The sequence below is a fragment of the Balaenoptera musculus genome, chromosome 5 (genome assembly GCF_009873245.2).
Source record: "Balaenoptera musculus isolate JJ_BM4_2016_0621 chromosome 5, mBalMus1.pri.v3, whole genome shotgun sequence".
Classification (NCBI taxonomy): Eukaryota; Metazoa; Chordata; class Mammalia; order Artiodactyla; family Balaenopteridae; genus Balaenoptera; species Balaenoptera musculus.
The window spans coordinates 5,869,052-5,891,117 of record NC_045789.1 but is presented as its reverse complement, the minus strand read 5'-3'; the positions used below and the strand labels follow the sequence as shown (position 1 = coordinate 5,891,117).

At 33.1% G+C, this 22,066-nt stretch overlaps 1 protein-coding gene across 3 annotated transcripts in view; it reads left to right on the top strand.

Annotated features, from left to right (window-relative positions):
• The first annotated feature begins 435 nt into the window (after positions 1 to 435).
• FSTL5 (follistatin like 5) overlaps positions 436 to 22,066 on the top strand; it is a 768,953-nt gene continuing 747,322 nt past the window's right edge. Inside the window, exons 1-2 of one of the 3 annotated variants that reach the window (XM_036853815.1) lie at positions 436 to 884; positions 1,331 to 1,382. The gene's annotated coding sequence lies outside the window, so the exon portion shown is untranslated. Of the gene's footprint in view, positions 885 to 959; positions 1,383 to 22,066 lie in introns of those variants that run through there. The other 2 variants (XM_036853816.1, XM_036853817.1) reach the window with 2 other exon arrangements.

The window sequence follows — 22,066 nt, the reverse complement described above, 5'->3', positions numbered from 1 at the left end:
CTGGGACAAGATTCATCACACACACTGAGAGAATTGCTAAAGGCTACGGAATGCTTCCAGCCTACCCCATCTTCCATAGAACAATTGATATATTAGACATAATCAACATTGCATAACCTTCAGGATTTTGGCAGTGGAAGTTGAATTTGAGAACTCTCACTTTTTTTCATTATTAAATGATGCTTTTAACCCTGGAATCTCCAAATCCATTTAACTTGACAATGTATTTAAATCATGTCAATGAGAGAGAGGGTTCCACAGATTTTATAGGAACACATATGAAGTCTGATATATGCTACGCAGCACTCATATAAGAAAAATTAAGACAGCATTGTTTACGAATGGTAAGTACTGCAAGCTTTCACATTTTCTCCAAGCGCTCAAAGCATTTTTTTTTTTTTTTTTTCCCCCTCCAGAACAAGTTTCTGCTGCAGTGACTCCCTCTAGCAGTTTCCTGAACCGAGGAAAGAAAACGGAACACCAAACCCATCCTTTCCAGTAGACAAATGGCAGGGAGAAAGAGGGAAGTTTGGCCAGAAAGATCAAAAGGACTTTTTTTTCTTTTTCTGACCGGTTGCACGGATTCCTTCGGTCCCCTGATCCCCCGTCCTTCTCCACGGGCCCCTAGCCTGTCCTCTGCTCCACGGTCCCCTCCGCCCCGTCTCCTTCCGGAGCTGCTAGCTGAGGTCTCCGGAGTGCACGGGAGCGGCGGTCCCAGCGAAGGCAAAGCTCAAGCAGCGCCGAAAGCATTCGGTTTCTTCAGGGCTGGTTGTGATGGATCGTGAAGTCCAGTGATGCCCACGGCGGTCCTCAGCCTGGATTCCGTCGCCTCCACTGCCTCAGCGGACCCCAGTGCAGGGGCCGGCCCCGCACCGCCCGGGGAGGTGAGATGCAAAGTCGTTACGTCAGATGGAGGGGCGGGGCGCTCCCGGGGTGAGTGGCAGCAGCCCCGGCTCGGGGAGGAGGCGCGAGAATCAGCCGGGTTCAGGGGCTGAGACACGCTGGAGGCGAGAAGAGCGGGTGCTGTCCACGGCGCTGCCGGTGCTGAACCCGGGGCGCGGGAAGACCCGCGGCTCCCGCCCCTCCAGGCGACGCCCTCTCGCACCCTCTGCGCCCTGCGCGACCCTCTTCACCAGCTGGACCCCATCAACTTGACAAAGGAGTGTGGTCTCGGACGTGGGAGAGAGTCCTGCGTTCGCCCCCTGGGCGCCCAGCCAGGCGTGACTTCGGGGATTTCTATAGTTTTAGAGCAAACTATTTCCATCTTTTCCCCAGCTAAGACCATCTTTTTAGTTTTTTTAAAAATTATTATTATTATCGTGATTTACAGATACACGCCGTTTAAGAATCTTTCTGGGAGACTTTGTAACTGTTGAAATAAGGTAAGAAAAAGAACATTATTATAACATTTTTACAAATGGGGGAGCAATGCAGACTGTCATACAAAAATTTAAGACCAAGTTATGATTATTTTTATAATTTGAAACGGGACAGTTGGCAATGATTGCAACAATTATTTTACTAATTACTGTTATCATTACTACTACAAGAATAATGATTGGTGATTAGGCACTGAATTCTAGAGGGGAAGTTGAAGGCTCTGTTTTTTATGTGTGTGAAGTTAATGTCATCATGTTACATCTTGCTTTATAAATATAAATTTTGTAGAGCAACACTTCTTGCATGGCTCAAGGAACAGGAACCATTCACTGCAAGTTCTCAAATATGTTAGTAGATTGCATTAAATAATCAACCAACAAGTTGTTTAAAATAAATGTAACCTTAAAAATATGTGAATGGACTAATCTCTGATTAATCAATATTGCCTATGGTATCTAGAGCTTAGACTGCAAAGTGCAGAGCTCTCTGCACATTATTCTGGAGGGGAGGTGGTAAGGATAGGAGCATTTATACCATGCTGGGTTCATTTAGATGTGTTATACAGTAGATCCAAATAAAACTTGTGAAACTCGGTCTCTCAGAATTCTGCACCCCAAGGTCATGTGTATTTCCAAGTTGGGAGCTGTTTGTTCTGCTTGACTAGTGAATGTCATCCCCTCCCTGCCCCCTCAGGTCAGAGGTGGATGTAAATGGGAAGCTCTGATTTAATAATACAGTATTAGCTTGTATTATAGTTGCTACTGCTGTTGGTAATTGAATGGAACTGGGAAGCGTGGGCTGGGAAAATGTCTCGCTATTTCAGCAATGTTTAACCTCTTGTATGCTTAACAGAGAGCTTTTCTCTACTTGGGAGATTTTCTTTTGAAGCTACATTCCTTTTGTCAATTGGCAGTGTGTTTTGAGTGTGAATGTATAAATAATTCAGTGCAGAAAACCACTGAACAGTACTTCTCATAATGAAGAATCATTAAATGATAGAAGTTAGCTGGTGCTCTATGTATTTCTATTACTATTCATGACTTTTTTAGGTAGGCATGATAGTTTGTTTGATAAAGGATATTATGTTCTTTCATTTATGTCATTTAGTGACATTAGATTAAGTATAAACGATGGCCGGGGAAACATGGGGAGGAGCTTCTTTACATTCCAGGAAGTGAGTTCAGGTTGCAGCTAGATGTCCTTTATTAATAGGAATGGGTAAAATATGAGCTATTTCAGACAATAAATACCATTCAACTGACCAGGGCTATGTTTTTCAGCAACTAAAAAGTACACTAAGTTTAAATATTTGTATATTTTTAATCATCATAAAAATTTCTACTACAGTTGCATTATACATACAAAGATGAACTTTAGGTTTAGAGTTTATTGTTTAAAATAATTCCTCTGGGTAAAGATTTTGCATTTTATTAATGGCACAGTCCTATATGAGAGTGATTGTTAAAAGAAATGGATATTATTGCAAACACTAGAGGTCAAATGTAAGCCCCTTTAGCTGTTCTCATGTTTTACCCTAAGCAGGTGTTCTTTGTAGGATTCCTGTAAGTCATGCTATCTTCCATTAAATAGTGATACAAGTTTTTAAGAACTAAGCAGATAGAAAAGCAAACTACAGTCTATGGAACACTAGGCCATGAGGCTTACACCAGCCTCTTTTAATTGTATAGAGAATCATTCTTTTCTTCTGTATATTTTGAAACGTTCTCTTTAAGACTAATCATATTGGTATAAATATTCAGACTGTGGAATTTTAAACAGATTTATAGCTTTAAAATTTTAGTTTTATTTATTATATGGAAACATAAACATATATTTTTATTTTATAACTTACTCTAAAAGTAGTAACATATATAAACACTATATTCACCCAAATGAGTATCTCATTGACTTTTTTTTTCCATGAAGTTTTCCAAGATGTATGTCTTTGTTTGGGTAGAAACAGTAAAGCTTTGAACTACCAGTATCCGGAATTCTTTTAGATGAAGTTTAGAGTTGTCACAATGAAATGGTGAAACACTAACATCAAAATGTGTTATTGGTAGTAATGAAACCAGTAAGGTAGGTTCAATGAGATTGCAAACTTAAAATACTAAAAGCATTTTCCCCTGATTTTTTTTACGTATTAAGCTTTTATATAACAGTTCTGAAGTAAGGTAAAATTAGGTGACCATAATAAGCCCAAAATCAGCACGTAGGAGATACTATTTGATCAGAATGCAATTCTAGCTGTAAACAAGTAAAACTGCCAACTTTGAAGACTTCTAGTAAAGATATTCACACATGGTGGTATTTCATTAATTCTTTGCTCCACAAAGAAATGACCATATTTTGAAGTTATAACTTGTCCATGTGAAATTCAAGGGAATAGTCAATACCATAGCAACAGATAGCCTGCTCAGCCATTAATTCATTTCATAGGCACTGAAATTGTGTAAAGCACTTTTTATTTCAAGATAATGAACTTTTAGAAAGTATATAGACAAATTACTGAAATAATTTAATGTCACATATGTTCAAATTGTTTTCTTTCTTATTTCTCAAATTCTTAAAGCACATTGATCTAGATAATAATTTAAAAGATGATATTTCTTGATAGATGTCCTTTTTTCCCTTCCAAATAATATTAATGACTATGTATGACTGGAGGAATTTAAGATAAAGATGAACAATTTGGATTTTATGTTATCAAGACTATATATTGCTATCTTTTAAAAAATTAATTAACATGTACAGTAGAGAAATCAAGTAAGTAATGATAAAATCTGAAATATGCTGAAAAGTTTACTCTAATTGACTTTTTTTAAATTAACTTTTAAATTATATCTAATAGTTTATTGAGAATTTTCTTTGAATGATGGCCAGTTCTCATGTTTAATACTCATTTACCCATGAAACCAAAGGACTTTGAATAATATGTTCCTATGAATCTTTTATATTTGCCCCAAATTGACATACAATCTCTAGTATTTTTTATTACTTACTATATAATATACTTTATATGATATACTTTATAAAGTATACTTAATAGAATATATAATATACTTTATAATAAGTTCAGAAGATGTTTGTGAACTAATAAGCTAGAAAAATGCTTCCTGTTGTTAACCTCATTGTAACAGCCATGTGCCCAATTATTTTCTTCAGAACAAACTTAATCACCTTCGGCTCCAACACCTCCAATGTCCTTTGGGCTTAGTCTACTTAAGGTGACCTGTAGATTCCCTTGCGGAAAATCCCAATTTCCTCATTAAATTGGTCACCACACAAGAAAACAACTGGTCCCTTTGTTCCTTAATCACCTTGGTATTGAAGAAGTTAATATTTTATGTTATGAGATATATTAAGAGATGAGATAGTGCTTTTGATACATTCGGAATTCTAATGAGTCTTAATATGGATTTTCTAAAAGAATAAAAATTAAACAATAATATAATGCTTACTCTGAGTGTGTGAATGTATATATATGAATGTATTATACATAAATATGTGTATATATATATATATATATGCTATCTACCTATCTATCTAATTAAATATATATATATATATAATTTTTGGTAAATTCTTCTCTACCATAAACATGCAATGGGATAGAAATCATCTGGAACATGCAAGTTCAAGAAATGTTACTTAATATAAAAATAATTTACATATTAATCTATAATACAATATATAATTTATAGTGGCAAAAGTGTTTTCTAATTATTGTTAGTTTTTATTTAGGCTAGTTCTGCACACACAAGTTTTTGTTTTTGTTTTTGTTTTTTCTTGCCATGAAAATGTCATTCAGAAGGTCTCATGTTGATTGGCAAGGGAAGGAAAAACTGGAAACAAAAAATTGGCAGGAATAAGAAACAGAGTGAATGTGTGAATAATGAAGAGATTAGAGCACTACACTGATTCTGCAAAAAGTGTGGGTAATGATAAATAATTTGAAAATTATTATCTCTAAAAGAGGCACATGAGGTTTACTTCTTATACATCTTCAGGTAATAAGCATGAACGTCTAAGGAACAGAGCCTGGATATCCCTACGCCTAAAATGTGTTTGCTGTTTGTATATCAATGTTTTCATACATAGATGTGGTGAAATGTGGGAAGAAGAGCAGCTCAACTCTGAACTTTCTTGCTTTAAAACCAAATTATTAATATTAATTTAATGTGGTTTTGGTATCAAATTATGTAAATCTCTAAAGCAAAGTAGTAGCTTAGTGAATTCATTTGCATGTCAATGCAGAGACTATTATTCCAACTCATAACTGGTTCATAGCACTGCTAACAACTCTAAAGCACAATGCAGAAGATTTGAAAATCCTTTTTTCATTGAGTTTTATTTAAATATATTCATTATAATTGACAGTTAAGAGAAACTTACTTTAGTGATATATCTTCCCCGCACAAGTAGCACCAATGTACCAATTAAAACATACATACAGTAGCAATTAAAACATACAAGTCTGAACTATGTTCCCCAAAGATGATGATGAAATGAAAATAATCTGCCCTTCCACTTCCACCAAACATATTAGATAGTGTTTTAATGACCACCAAGGCCTTATTTTTTCTAATTTCTAAAGCCTTCAAAGTAAGGTTCTTACACATATGAAATGACAAATGCTCCCATGCCCTTTGTGGTTATGTGCACCTTTTTCTCAAAGACACAAGTGTTGTTGTGGCCCTGATGTCAGTCAGACTCTGGACTACCTCATTTAGGGGTAAGGAAGTGGTCTCATTCATCTTTCCAAAGAAAGAGGGCCAGTGAGCCACTACTAGTAAACACTTTTTCTGTCTCATGATAGACTACCTATTGACATCTGAGCATATGGTCTGTGAATCTAGATTTGCATATACAGGAAGAGGGAGAATATAGGAAAAAAATGCTATTTTAAAGTATTAATATGTGTACATATACATTTTATTCATATTATCACTTTATACATATTAAGACATTTTTCATTTACATAACCATGTAGAAGTTTCTGTTATCTTCATTTTAGATATGAGAAAGCAGACAGGTGAAAGCTTTCTACCTCTCCAGCCCATGGTCCCACCACTAGGAGTAGGTGGATTAGGCAATCGAGCTTAGCTCATCCATCTTGCATCTACTCTCCAGTTTTAGCACCTCTGTTTAGGTCAAATATTCAAGTGGGTGTGTCTTATTTAAAGCTAGGATTTTTTTTTTTCTGATACTTTATTTATTTAATGTGAATGCCATTTCCCCTCTTGCCCCAAGTCTTTCCCTTAATTATTAGGTTATGTTGAAATGATTTTATGTCATATATTCTCTAGTATACAAGCTTTAGAATGTATAATACCAAAGGTCTTAAGGAGTCTTTCCTCTGTAATGTTAGAGGTGCTACATTATTCAATCTCATAGACTATAATACTAGCAACACAATATTTCCCTTTATATCTCAAATAGAATAAGAAACAATATAATAGAGCTCTTCCCTAAGAGCTCAAGTTTTTTGTTTGTTTGTTTCATTCTCTAAAAAGTCCTCCTGGATACAAAATTCAAATCCAAATACATCTTGAACTGAAGTTCAATCACCTACTTCAAGCAATCACCACTTGTGTTATAAACTGCTACTCACATTTAAACTTTCAGACTAGTTAGCTGCTAATATTTCAAATAGTCTATGAGATGAAATAAAATAATCAAAATAAAATTAGTAGTTTTGAAGCACAATACAAAGAGAGGTAGTCTAAAGCGGGCTCTTGAACACTCAGGAGACATTCAGTACTTCACTCTGTTGTTTCTTCTATTTGAGGTATACAAAGGGAAGTGCTGGCCAGTAACTGAGGCTCTTTGCTTTCACAGGACTTTTAGGATGACTGAGGAGAAGCGGTAAGTGCTGGTGGCCCTCCCAGGAGGGCCCCACAGTTGCATCAGATCCCCTAGTGAATCCTCGTTATCCGAGTTTGGGTTGTCCTTATTAAGTGGATCCCAAAGGAGATAGAAAAGTTTGATTTGTGGAAAAAGTTTAACTTAAAAGTGGAAAGATTTATAGGGATTTTATTAAATATTTTACATGCTGATTAGCAATACCCAGTGTTTTACTTCTGAAATGAAGCCTGGCATAAAAGTTTTTAATCTTGAAATGTCTACACTATTTTGTATACTATTCACTGTTCCTTATTCTCTCGGGAGGCCTGCAGGAAGACTGTTCACTCCAAAAGCTACAATTATTCTCTCTTCACAAACATCTTCCAAATACATAGCTCTGGCCCACATTTGAACTCCATAAATGTAAATATTTACAAAGGTCTGCTAAACTTTTTAACTCTGATTTCATGGTGACAGGACAAACTCCATGAACTCATTATCTCATCCCTAACGTGGTCCCCCATGCTAATTTTTCTGCCTGTCAGTTAATGACATACTTTTTTTCCATTTACCTAGGCCTGAAAATTCATACACATTTTAAACTTACATCATTCATATTCAATTCTATTCTATTCTATTCTATTCTATCCTATCCTATTATATGCAGTGAGTCTCCAAGTTTTGACATTCTTCCCTTTGTAATGTAACTTTACCTAATTCTCTATTTTCTATTCTCTCCTCTTATCACTTTTACCTTGACCCAGACTGTCTCATGTCAACCAGAATTATTTTGACATTTTCTACATTGATCTTTCTAATTCTTGGTTCTTCCTGCAGTAATAATAATTAATGATTATAATGGTAAGTAAATGTTTTGATGATTCATAACAGATCATGAAAGGTGTTAAGTATTTATAAACATTATTTCATTTTATATGCACAACACCCTATGAGATAGACACTGACAGACCAAAGCTTCAAGAGTTATGTTGCCCACAGAGCTGGGACTCAGACCAAGCTCTGTCTGAAACAGCTGCATGATCATAATCATTATGCTCTGTGGATACAGAATTCTTACCTCTTCTAGATTCCTCTTGATTAAAGTAAGCTTTCAAATGTCACTGTGTTCTGAAATCATCAGTGGATCTCTAATTTTTACTGTATTAAGTTGAAATTCTCTGCTTGTTTTTAAGATCCTTCTAATTGACTCTACACTCTGCAAGCAATCAATCTGATTTTCAGTTTTCTCATATGTGCAATGCACATTTGTAAAACAGAGATAGGTCAAAATGTAAAGTATGATCCCTTCCCAGTATATAAGCATGATGTCTTTTCTGGACTGCTGTATTTTCAATAATCCCAACCTATAACCCACTCCTGTTTCCAGCCAAGTTTTCTCACAGTATAAGAGCATATTGTGCTCATGTGTACTTTTCAGTCTCTGTAGTTTTTGTTGCAACAAATGACATGTCACTGTCACCCTGGATATCACCAAGATGTCAATATTTTTGTATGTATTTGTTTTAGATTGTTGCATAAAAATTACCATAATCTTATTGGCTTAAACTGTTATTATCTCACAGTTTTCATGGGTCACAAGTTTGGGTACAGGCTAGCTGAATCCTTTGCTCAGGATCTCACATCCAGGTTTCATCCAGGGCTGGGCTCTTATTTGAGGCTCAGATTCCTCCTCCAGGCTGTTGGTAGGTTTATTTCTTTGCAGCTCAGAGCTCATGGGAGGTTGCTTCTTCATGGCCAGAAAGCATCTCACTGACTTCTTTGGTCTGACCTCTAGAATTGCTTTTCTTTAAAAGAAACCTCATTGGATCAGGTCAAGAGAGAAAAATCTCCTTTTTGACATACATAAAATGAACTGATTTGAAACCTTAATTGCTTCTTAAGATCTATCCTCTTTGCCATAGAACATAACCAAAAGAGCAATATCACATCACCTTTGCCATATTCCGTTGGTCAAAAGCATGTTAAAGGTTCTGCTTACACATAAGATGAGGTGGTTATACGAGAATGTGGGTCATTGGGATTCACTCTAGAATTCTGTCTACTGTACTTAGTTCAAGTTCTATTGAACTTTAGAGTCTTTCCTCATTATTGTGGTGCCTCTGAGTCCTTCTTTCTCCTCCCTGGTATGTATGACCTGGATTATATGCAGTGGACAGTTTGGCATTGTTTTGCGATTTTTAAATCTGTCTTAGGCTGTTCTATCCAATTAATCTTAATCTATTTTTAAAGGAAGAAGCTTAGGAGTTCCTGCCATGTGTATAAAACTTTGTGGTTTACAATTATTTCAAACACATTATTATTTAATCTTCATTGAAGTTAATTATTTTTATGTTTGCTTCTATTATGTAGTGTTTTTATACATGTAAGATTATAATAAATTTGTACTGTGTTTTGCACACCTAAGACTGTAACAGATTTATGCTCATGAATTGGTTAATATTTCTAGATTTTAGATTTAGGTATTCTGGTCTGTTTTCATGTGTTTGTCTTTGATCCCTGGCTAATTGAAAAACCACACAAAGGGTTTTTTATTATTATCTTATTTCGTGCAACATGGGATCTTTCCATGAAAAATCAGGAATTTATACTTAATATTATGCTTTACAGATGATATAGAACTTATGTAAAGGGTGAAAATGTTTCCATTTGCTATTTAGGAAAAATGCAAGAAATTTATTTTATATTTACTTTGAAAGAAAAATTTCACAATTTAAAAGAATGTCACACATATGGTACCAATAATTTTGTTCTTGCTTATTTGGTCTGAAGATTGGTAAATAATCACACAAATACTTTTACAAACATTAATTATACAGAAAAATTTCATTGGACTTATACCTTTTATAGTTTGTATACAATTAAGGTAATTTTATTTTGACAAAAGCTAAAGGAAATTAGTGTATAAATTCAATTTTTAATTTTAATAAACAATAATTTTCTTAAAACAGTAAGATCATATTTATTATAAAATAAACTATTAATTCAGTAATATTGATTATGTACCTACTATGTTTCAGATGCCCTTTCAGTTTCTGGGGGTTGAGCAGGAATGAGAGACAAAGTTCCTGCTCTACTCTTTCTGTGGAAAGATAGATGACAAGCAAACCAGTAAAGACAAAGGATAATATCTGGCATTGACCAGTGTAATGATAAAAAGGACAACAGGGAAAAGATTACTAAGGGCTAAGAGTGCTGCCTAAGATACGGGTCAGCATAGGAGCCAACTCTGCTGTTCTAAGATAGTCATTAGGTAGTTTCTGATAAGTTAACATCACTTAAGGCTATTGTGAATAATACTACAATGAACATGGGTGTGCACATATCTTTTTCAATTCTTTTGGATAAATACCCCGAAGTAGGAGTGATGGATTATATGGCAGTTTTATTTTAAATTTTTTAAGGAGTCCCCATACTGTTTTTTAAAGTGGTTGCACCAGTTTCCATTTCTTTCAACAGTGCACAAGGATTAACTTTTTCTCCACATCCTCCCCAGAACTCGTTATTTGTTGTCTTTTTGATACTAACCATCCTAGAAGGTGTGAGGTGATCTTGTTGCACTTTTGATTTGCATCTTCCTGATGATTAATGATGTTAAGCATCTCATTTATTTATGTACATTTTGATCCTTTAAATGTCTTCTTTGGAATATCTCTCTCATTCTTTTTTCTTTTTTTTAATTGAAGTATAGTTGATTTACAATGTTGTGTTAGTTTCAGGTATACAGCAAAGTGATTTATATATATATATATATATATATATATATATATATATATATGAATATATTTATATTCTTTCTCAGATTCTTTTCCTTATAGTTTCAATACAAAGTACTGAATAAAGTTCCCTGTGCTATACAGTAGGACTTGTTGTTTATCTATTTTATATATAGTAATATACATATGTTAATCCCTAACTCCTAATTTATTCCTCTTCCTCCTTTCACCTTTGTGTTTTCTATGTCTGTGGGTCTATTTCTGTTTTGTAAATAAGTTCTTTTGTATCGTTTTTTTTTTAGATTCCATATATAAGCGATATCATATGATATCTGTCTTTTTCGTCTGGCTTACTTCACTTAGTATGGCAGTCTCTAGGTCCATCCATGTTGCTGCAGATGGAATGATTTCATTCTTTTTTTATGGCTGAGTAATATTCCATTGTATATATGTACCACATCTTCTTTCCATTCATCTGTCAATGGACACTTAGGTTGCTACCATGTCCTGGCTATTTGTAAATAGTGCTGCAATGAGCATTGGGATGCAGGTATCTTCAGATTATAATCTTTTTCTGGATATAGGCCCAAGTGTGGGATTGCGGGATCATATGGTAACTCTATTAGTTTTTTTAAAGAACCACCATATGGTTCTCGATAGTGGCTGCACCATTTACATTCCCACCAACAGTGTAGGAGGGTTTCTCTCTCTCATTCTTAATATCAAATCATGGGCAAAAACTCAAAGGCTGTCACCATAAAAAAAAATTTCTTCTTTTTATTTGTGATTTTCTCATTAATGAAAATCAGCTTACTTCTTTGTTTGGTTCTACAATATATTTAAACTGTTATTTAGATCAATTTTTCTTTCCACTTTTAAACACACTATACAGAGCGTGTTGCATCTAAATCCTGGGACTTAAAGTGAATCTAAAAATTAGTTTGTACTCTTTGTGCATTGTACAGTTTATTTGTTCAGAACTTCATATTTTTTCATAGAAAACTTAACTGCTCTAAAATCGGTGTTCCTTTGAATCAATGATCCAGTGGGCTAGTACTTCTATCAAATGATCCATTATCCCAGACACTATGGCATTATTAGGGAAAGAAATGCTTAGAATGTCTTTTGGGTTTGTGCACATGCTTGAGAAAACACAGTTTATTAATTATGTAATTATGTTCTTCTTACCAAAAAGTGTGACAGCATGGAGCCATGTAAGGAAAAAGCAAAAGAAAATAAATGTAATAAAAACATACACACAATTTAACAAAATAAACGTAACAATTAGATGCACAATATCTCAAATCTTTGGCAGAGGCTCAGAAAATAATATGTTTACAAAAAAGTAAGACTTGAAAGAACTTGCACAAATTGTGCCAGTGCTTTGCCTGACTTATTTCCTTTGGTGAGCTTTCTCATGAAGCCATAATTAATTGAGCTAAAAAAAAAAAAAGTGAAGATAAAAATTTCTAGAAAATTCTTTGCATTTTAAGTCTACGTGTTTACAATTCATGATAACAAAGAATTCAAATAATTATCTTCTACAACTGTTTATTTTCTTTTGGCAAGTGTCCTATTTCCCAAGTTTCCTGAGGCCTGAGGAAGGGGAATAGCGTTCAGAGTTTGTTTCCCTGTCTGTGCACAAAAAGTACAGCTGAACTGGTAATGTCTGGAGTAGAAGTGTGCGTCCACCTATGAAAACAGTTCCAGATGCTAGCACTCAACTGGACGTCTTGTTAATTATGTATGTTTTGTTGAACATTTCAATTAGGTTAACAACTGTCTGAAAATCAGGAGAAGGAGCTCAAGAAGGCAGTCAGGATATTTTGATAGTAGCTTCCTAATGTCATAATGCTTTTCCTCAAAAACCGTCTTCTTCACGTATGGGAAATAAAGATTTCTTAAGTGCAAAGTAATCTTTTTGAAGTTGGGAAATTCACGATTATTTAAATAATTAACGAAGCTGCACTATTTCTCTTTAAATTTCTTTGTGCTATTTATTACAGAAGGTAAATGGGTTTGATTTGTAAAGTATTGGAGCACAATGAGGACCCTGATGTTATCTCCAGGCTTTTACTGCACCAGGTTTTAGATCTTCGTACAGGGCTCTTGACCTGGAAAGAGAACATGAACACTAGAGGCCTAGTTTTCAAGGGACTTTTATGAAACATCAGTAGCCTTAAATTAAATCTGTGATAGCCCTAAGAAGATGGCAGGCCATATCCTAAAATTGTACTGGTTTGCCTAAATCCACTGGAATTTTGTTCTAACCCAGCGCTTGTAGCATCGTTCTCCCAAATGTTTAAAAACTGGCACAAAGCTAAGGGACATCAGTCCCCAGAAAACCTTAAACAGACTGTTTTTAATTAGCAGCTTCATACCAAGAGCCATATCCCATATTTATAAAGTTTATAAATTTGGACGTATCAACTATTTTGTGTTATTTTTGAGTGGAACTTCCTTACATAATTTTTCAAAGTTCTGCTGCAAATATAAAATTTTCTAATTAAATTTTTTCAAAATTAAAATTTTATATTTTTCTATGGATCAGAGAGTATTAAATATATCTGAATATTTCAACTGAAAACCTAACCAAGATGTAAGAATGAGCTATGGCATAACAGCATTCTTGTAAAGGAAATAAATATTATTACTAATAATTTCTTAACATGGTTTCACAGTGATAGTATTATTAGTCCTGATTTAATACTAAATTAATAGATTCTTTCCTTGCCTGATGATATTTTAATAATTAATTGCTTTTTTCTATAGGACATTTAAATTTAGTAGTAGCATCTATGAAATATTAAACTTTCATTTTAGTAAAATTTATATTTATTTACTATTTACTATATGTAAATTTACTATTTACTATTCTTTGTCATGCAGTTAATTTTTTACTTATTTTTTATTCTTTAAAATTTTTATTGGAGTACACTTGATTTACAATGTTGTGTTAGTTTCAGGTGTACAGCAAAGTTAATCAGTTATACATATACATATATCCACTTTTTTTTTTTTTAAGATTCTTTTCCCATATAAGCCATTACAGAGTATTGAGTAGAGTTCCTTGTGCTATATAGCAGGTTCTTATTAGTTATCTATTTTATATATAGTAGTATGTATATGTCAGTCCCAATCTCCCAGTTTTTCGCTCCCCCACCCCTTAACCCCTGGTAACCATAAGTTTGTTTTCTACATCCGTGACTAATTCTGCTTTGTAAATAAGTTCATTTGTACCCCCTTTTTTTTAAAGATTTCATATACAAGTGATATCATATGATATTTGTCTTCCTGTGTCTGTCTTACTTCACTCAGTATGAAAATATCTAGGTTCATCCATGTTGCTGCAAATTACATTATTTTGTTCTTTTTTATGGCTGAGTCATATTCCATTGTATATATGTACCAGATCTTCTTTATCCATTCCTCTGTTGATGGACACTTAGGTTGCTTCCATGTCCTGGCTATTGTAAATAGTGCTGCAATGAACGTTGGGGTGCATGTGTCTTTTTGAATTATGGTTTTCTCTGGGTATATGCCCAGGAGTGGGATTGCTGGGTCATATGATAGTTCTATTTTTAGTTTTATAAGGAACCTCCATACTGTTCTCCATAGTGGCTGTACCAAATTACATTCCCACCAACAGTGTAGGAGGGATCCCTTCTCTCCACACCCTCTCCAGCATTTATTGTTTGTAGATTTTTTGATGATGGCCATTCTGACTGGTGTGAGGTGATGTCTCAGTGATGTTTTGATTTGCATTTCTGTAATAATTAGTGATGTTGAACAACTTTTCATGTGCTTTTTGGACATCTGTATGTATTCTTTGGAGAAATGTCTATTTAGGTCTTCCACCCATTTTTTGATTGGGTTATTTGTTTTTTTTTGATATTGAGCTGCATGCACTGTTTGTATACTTTGGAGATTAATCTCTTGTCTGTTGCTTCATTTGCAAATATTTTCTCTCATTTTGAGGGTTATCTTTCTGTTTTGTTTATTGTTTCCTTTGCTGTTCAAAAGGTTGTAAGTTTAATTAGATCCCATTTGCTTATTTTTGTTTTTATTTTCATTATTTTAGGAGATGGACCAAAAAAGATCTTGCTGTGATTTATGTCAAAGTGTGTTCTGCCTATGTTTTCCTCTAAGAGTTTTATAGTATCCAGCCTTACATTTAGGTCTTTTATCCATATCAAATTACCAATGGCATTTTTCACAGAATTAGAACAAAAAATTTTACAATTTGTATGGAAACACAAAAGACCCCAAATAGCCAAAGCAATCTTCAGAAAGAAAAATGGAGCTGGAGGAATCAGGCTCCCTGACTTCAGACTATACTACAAAGTTACAGTAATCCAAACAGTAGGGTATGGCACAAAAACAGAAATATAGATCAATGGAACAGGATAGAAAGCCCAGAGATAAACCCATGCACCTATGGTCACCTAATCTATGACAAAGTAGGCAAGAATATACAATGGAGAAAAGCAGCCTCTTCAATAAGTGGTGCTGGGAAAACTGGGCAACTACATGTAAAATAATGAAATTAGAACACTTCCTAACAACATACACAAAAATAAACTCAAAATGGATTAAAGACCTAAATGTCATGCAGCTTTTATATGAACATTAAGCGATCTACAAACTCTTGAAATGTATGTTTGAAATCCATCCAAATCTTTTATTGTTATAAAATTTCCCAGAGGTTAAATTACTTAGTAAAATCACTTGTCATTCTTAAGATTAGAGATACCTATGCCATATTATTTTCTAAAATGATTACATCGATGCATTTATGCTAGTAATGTTTGAGATATTTGACCATAGTGTTGTGTGTTATGATTTTCTTAAAATAATGAAAATTGAAATTTCTAGATCTTTTTAAATTCAAGATATATTTATTGTTGTCTTACTTCTGTTCATTTCTTTCATCTACCTCAAGTGTGAGCTTTTATTTACAATTGCTTATTAGTGAATGTGGTGTTTCAATATACCTCTTAGAAATAATTCTTTTGTTGTAAATCCTCCTGTATGTTCTTTGACTGTTAATCTAAGAGAAACTTGATTTTACAGAATCAGTGAAAATTGGATTCTATGAAATAATAATAATAGTTTATTGAGCAAGTATTGGGTTTCAAGCACAATTTTAGACACCATATAAATTATTTTACTAAAGCTGTAAAGAGCTTTTAAGGTAGAACTGAGGCTGAGCCCAAGGTTTCTTGGGAGGTTAAAGACCCAATGTCTGTATATGAAGAACACTGAAGTTTTAGTTCATATTTTCCAGGCAAGCTGATTTTTTTCATTGTCTAAAATTTTCAATAAAAATGCACCAGGTTCAGCATTTTTTCTAGAGAGCACTTGGATTTCTCAAGTACATAAGTATTTCTACAGAGCAACTCATCTCTTGCATGTCTAAAATTCTTAACAAAGATATTTTATTCCAATGCAATCCTGATTATCCATTATTTTTTAATTGAGAAATTCTAAATTTCTCAATTTTACAAAAAGCAAAAGCACTATGAATTAAAACTTTCCCTAAATTACGGGAAAATAAAACTAATTTTGTTAATACAATTTTATCTCTGTTTTTCATTCAAGTCATATCAGTAAATGGTGGAATATCCAATTTTCTATTTCTGGTACACTCCAAATATTGTTTCTTAAAAACAGATAACAGGACTTCCCTAGTGTTCCAGTGGATAAGACTCCATGCAAAGGGGCACGGGTTCGATCCTTGATCAAGGACGTTCCACATGCATGCTGCAAGGTGTGGCCAAAAAACAAAAAAACAAACGAAAAAACAAATGACAAACTGAACATAATATTGAAACTGACTTACAAATTAAGTAAAATCACAAGGTATCATTTTCACCAGGAACAAAAATATTTTTACAATCATCTTATTTTTCCCATAAAATTAAATATACGCATATATATATTAATGCAGATATAAATATATAGACTATTTGAATCCACATTGAGTTTTCAGTGATGGAATCTTTATTTTCATCAGATTCAATAATAAGAAAAATAAGATTAAGCCATTTTATTTTAATTGTAATTGGACTCAACTATGTATGGGCCTCATTCTGTCACTCCGCACTTCCATATTTTTGTGTATAATCCTTATATCCATTCAGAGATACTCAGCCACATAATTTGGGGGGATTGTTATTGTAATAAGTTTTGAATACTAGAACTCCATTTATGAGCCTCATAGCTATGATCATATATATGGTGAAGGATACAAACAAAAGGATTTGATTTGGACTTTGCAATATTTTTCCTTACAAACTTGGAAAAAGTAATGTCAAACATTCCTTTGTTTGATTGTTTTCCATTTTTATGTATATTTTCAGGCTGAGTACTAAAGATGTTACTTCTCAAGAGTTTACCCCTTTGTAAGCATTATAGCACTTAAAATTCATTTCAAATTATATAAGGTGTATTCATTTATAAAATAGTTTGTGGAATTATTCCTTTTGTAATGCAATTTAATAATGCCTGACTCAGAAAATCAAAGTACGGTAATAAATCACATGGACTTCAAGAAGTTTATATCATTTTTTGAGCTACATTGTATAATACTTTTTACATGTTTAAGATGAACACAATTATCTTTTTGGGAGTGAACTACACATATGATAATTTATTATTGACAGTGAATACTCTAATCATGTTTAACTTGAAATACGTAATATTTTATTTTTATACCATCTGATATATATATAGCCTCTAAAACTCTCATATCAGTTGGAATTTTTATGATTATTAATATGTAGATAACTACATTTTCGATAGAGTATTATATTGACATATTAAAAGTTGAAGTCCTGTTAGAATCATGTATATACTAGATATAATGGTTGAAAATGCAGTAAAGTACCAAAGTCAAGACAGAACTGAATTTAGGGTGACACAATAATTAATTAACACACTAAAAAATATCAATAGCGCCTTTGATCTCACATTAATTTGAATTACGCTTGAGGATTTTTTAAATGATAAACTAGTTGTGGGTATCAGAGGGAAGAACTGATCACCCAGTAGGGAATAGTATAATTTGTTCACAAACTCATCTAATATGTGAAGGTTCGGACAGCTTCACTGTTTAAGTGTTTATTTATTGGTTTCAGATATCAAACTTCACTAAATATTAACCAACAACCTGCCAGATTCTAGGTAACTCAGACTGTGATTTAGGTAATGAAGATGGATCAGTCATTTATGCCTGTCATTTACCTAAGCAAATAGGCAAACTAAAGACATGACACACAAACAATTAAAAAAATGCTTCTAGAAAGTTTCTTCAGAGAAAGAATAGTGAATTGATCTCCAGTAGAATTTTAACTTAAATGTTGTACAGAAATGTGAATCCAATTTGGATTTATCACTCTATTTTGTATTGGGTTGGCCAGAAATTTCGTTCAGTTTTTTCCATAAGATCTTACAGAAAAACCTGAATGGAAATATTGACCAACCCAATATTTTCTCATGATAATAAAGTGAATGTATAATTCTGTACAACAAATAAATCTTACAGCTTTTTTACAAGGCACACTTGGAAATGCCAAGCATCAAAGAATTGTTGTAGATTTAAAATCCAGTTTTTGCCTGTTGTGAAAACAGCTTCTTGTGAAATGCTTCTTGAATTTGGACTTGATTGGCATTATTTGAAAAGCAACATTTCTGTGTTAAGCTAGGGAAAGTGACCTAAAAAGAAATAGATAAGTTTAGAAACTAATTCCCAGATAAAAATATTTACAAAATTTGGGGAAAAAAATGAAGATTAGAAGACTAGCAAGATCATAGTTAAGAGGAGCATACAGAAACAACATCACCAAATGTAATGTGATGTCCTCAAAGAGATCTTGGGAAAGAAAAGGGACATTCGGTAAAACTAAAACTATCAAAATATAGTACAGACTTTAGTTAATAATAATATATTGGTTTTGGTAATGTATCATAATAAGATGTTTACAGTGGGGATACTAGGTGTTAAGTATATAGTTATGATCTAGCACAGTATATATACTATCTTTGCAACTTTTCTGTGAATCTAAAACTTAAAAAAAACTGTAAAAATCTTTAAAAATGAGCTGGAAACAAAGAAAATGTGATAAGAAACCTAGTTAATCTATAGATAACTTATTTATTAATAAGTGATTTATTTTTGGATAATCAGTATTTTTTTGCTATACAGAAAATCATAGATTTGAACATATTTTAATACTCCCTTGTATAAAGAGTGCAGAAATTATGACAGAAAGTCATTATAAGGAATTTATTCTAGAAAGGAAATTCTATATTTGACCCTTCATTAAAATAGATTCACCCCAAAGCTTCACAGGTATTTCAATTAAAGAAGAAGTATTCTTTATCTAGAGAGATAGATGATAGATTAATACATAAATCGATTGATACATAGATACATACAGGTAAAGATATATAGGTGTTATTAAGTATGTAGACATCTCCATCCAAGGGTTAGAAAGAAAATAACATTAGGTGCTTAATGGGTTAAGGTCTGGGTTCCAAAAATTCATTATTATTTCCTTCCCTATCAAGCTATATGAGTAAAAAATTATTATGATTAGATATATTTTAGTAATAAAAGAACATCAAGATTTTAATTACTAAAGTGCAATTGTGAAAAACTTTTGTCTATTTATCTGTCACAGAGTTGAAATACAGCATAAACTACTATTTAAAGGTATGTTCATAGAAATTTAGTGCAAAAATATCCCACTTAAAAAAATAAGTCACTTGTTCAAAAAGTTTAAGGAGCTTCAAATACAGCTTTGGAGAATCATAATACACATTCAGGATAGTATAAGCTTTACAATATGAAAGGTCCTGTAGTGTGATAGAAATTATTACTTCTCCCCAATTCTTTATTCTCTTCACCTTCTGAGCACACAGAGATTACACGATCTTATCCCCTTAAAGTGAGCTGTGGTCATGTGATTTGAGAGTAGATACACCAGGGTCACTCCTCTCTGGAAGCATTGAAGAGCGGGTGCCCCATTCTTTCTGTTTCGTTCCCCTCTATGGCACATCCTGATGCCCATGAGATAACAATGTCATAAGACTGGGGACTCTCCATCAGTTCCTTTTTTTAGTGACTCCAGGAAAATACTTTTTTCCTGCCAACCGTCAGTGAGTGCATAGCACAGGCAAAAACATGCAATAAAAAAAATAGGTTCCTGAGACTTTCGAATTGTTTGTTGTGTAACCTAGACAATCTTGACTCTAAACTGTATAAACCCTTTATAAACTTGTATTTTTATAGATATTTTGAAAAGAAAGTTTTATTTTTATTATACCTACTTGTAATATTGCATAGGCATTGTGCCCTATATGTTTCTAAATATGTGTTTTTATTTTTACATCTTAAATTCCATTAAAGAAGTTGAGATGATTATAAGAATTCTCTTCCGTTATTTGTAAAAAAAAATAAATTTCATATTTTATAAGTTTATAATTCTCTCTATATGTAAGTGTGCATGCTTGTATGAATTTCCATTTGTGTGTGTGTGTGTGTGTGTGTGCATAATGGTATTGGATATGTGTTTATTCAAAATGCTATTGTATTATATAGAAACTTATGTTTGTTTCATTTTTGAGGATTCTCACTTCTTAATTTACAACCTATAACAATAATTTTGTGTGAATATCTACTGTTTAGAACAAGCTTCACATTCTAAAATATACACCTTTATAAGCATTGTATAAGGAAATTCCAAAACAAAAAATACATTTTTAAAAATGTCCATTTAACATACCAGATCACAATAATATGTGTATATTGGATATTTCTTAATTCTTTTTGCTTTTCTGTACTGGCTCATTGATGTAATATAAATTCACCTTTTTCCCACTGATCATTATATTTGTATAATGATAATATAATGATAATATAAATTTTCAAAACGACCATGATGTCCTTTATATTTACAACCTCATCACGAAGAACCACAACTTTGGATTTGGTGTCATTCTCCAGAGCAGACAAAGTTACTTAAAAATTTAAGTTGAGTTTGATTCCATACTAATCACATACTCTGAGTGATTGTATGCAACCTAGCATACTCTGACATGTTTGAGTATAATGAATGGAATACAGATCAAATAGCAACCTGGAAATACATTTCCATTTGGAATAGCCTTGTGGGAGAAAAGTTCAAATTAAATCCTCCTAGTGCATTAAAATGCAAATATAAGAAGGCAATCCAATTGAGTTACATCGATAATAGAATATATAACACAAATGGAAATTCCTCCCAAATAATTAAGTTATAGCTCTATAAATCACTGATGTGTGCATTTGAATTTTGTTCTTTCTGTGCATGCCTGAAAGTTCATTAACTTTGGACCACATTAGAAGATGTTTTGTTTATCTCGCACAGACCAGTCACTAGACAAGTTTTTCCCCACTGAGGCCGATGAAGGCTCTTCACTGCTCTTCATTGCATTCAAATACTATCACTAAAGCTGTCAATTCTGCTGGCAGGTTTTGTTTCAGACATAATTATGGAAGCTCTGTAATTGGGGTACCACCATGGGAATGTCAATGTCCTGAATTTTCTCAGTAAATCATTTTGACTCTAAAACATGCAATATCTTGAGAACAGTCATGTTCACACTTCAGTTGTGTAATCTTGAAAGAAAACAAAAAGCTTTTGAAAATTCTGCTTAGAAACTGTAAAAGCATGTGTCTCCTTGTGTGTGTGTGTGTGTGTGTGTGTTAAATTTCAGATATAATGTCACTTTAGCTGTTGGAATTTTAAAGTGTGTGTGATGATCCAATGTGCAACTTATAATAATTGTGGAGACCAAGGAGCACTTGCAGTAAAAAGAGAAAAATGGGAAGAAAATAATATGCTTTAGACATTTAAATTAGTAACGATGCCAATTATATATCCAATTAGTAAGGAGCATTAACTATTATGCTGACCACTAAACACAGGCAAGAATGTCTTTGGTACAAATTCTGATCTTGAGAGATGATCATCTGCTCTCAGATTTAAATTCTAAGGACACTTGTAAGTGATAATGTGAATTCATAATTACAACTTTAAAGTAAAAAAAATAAATTAACT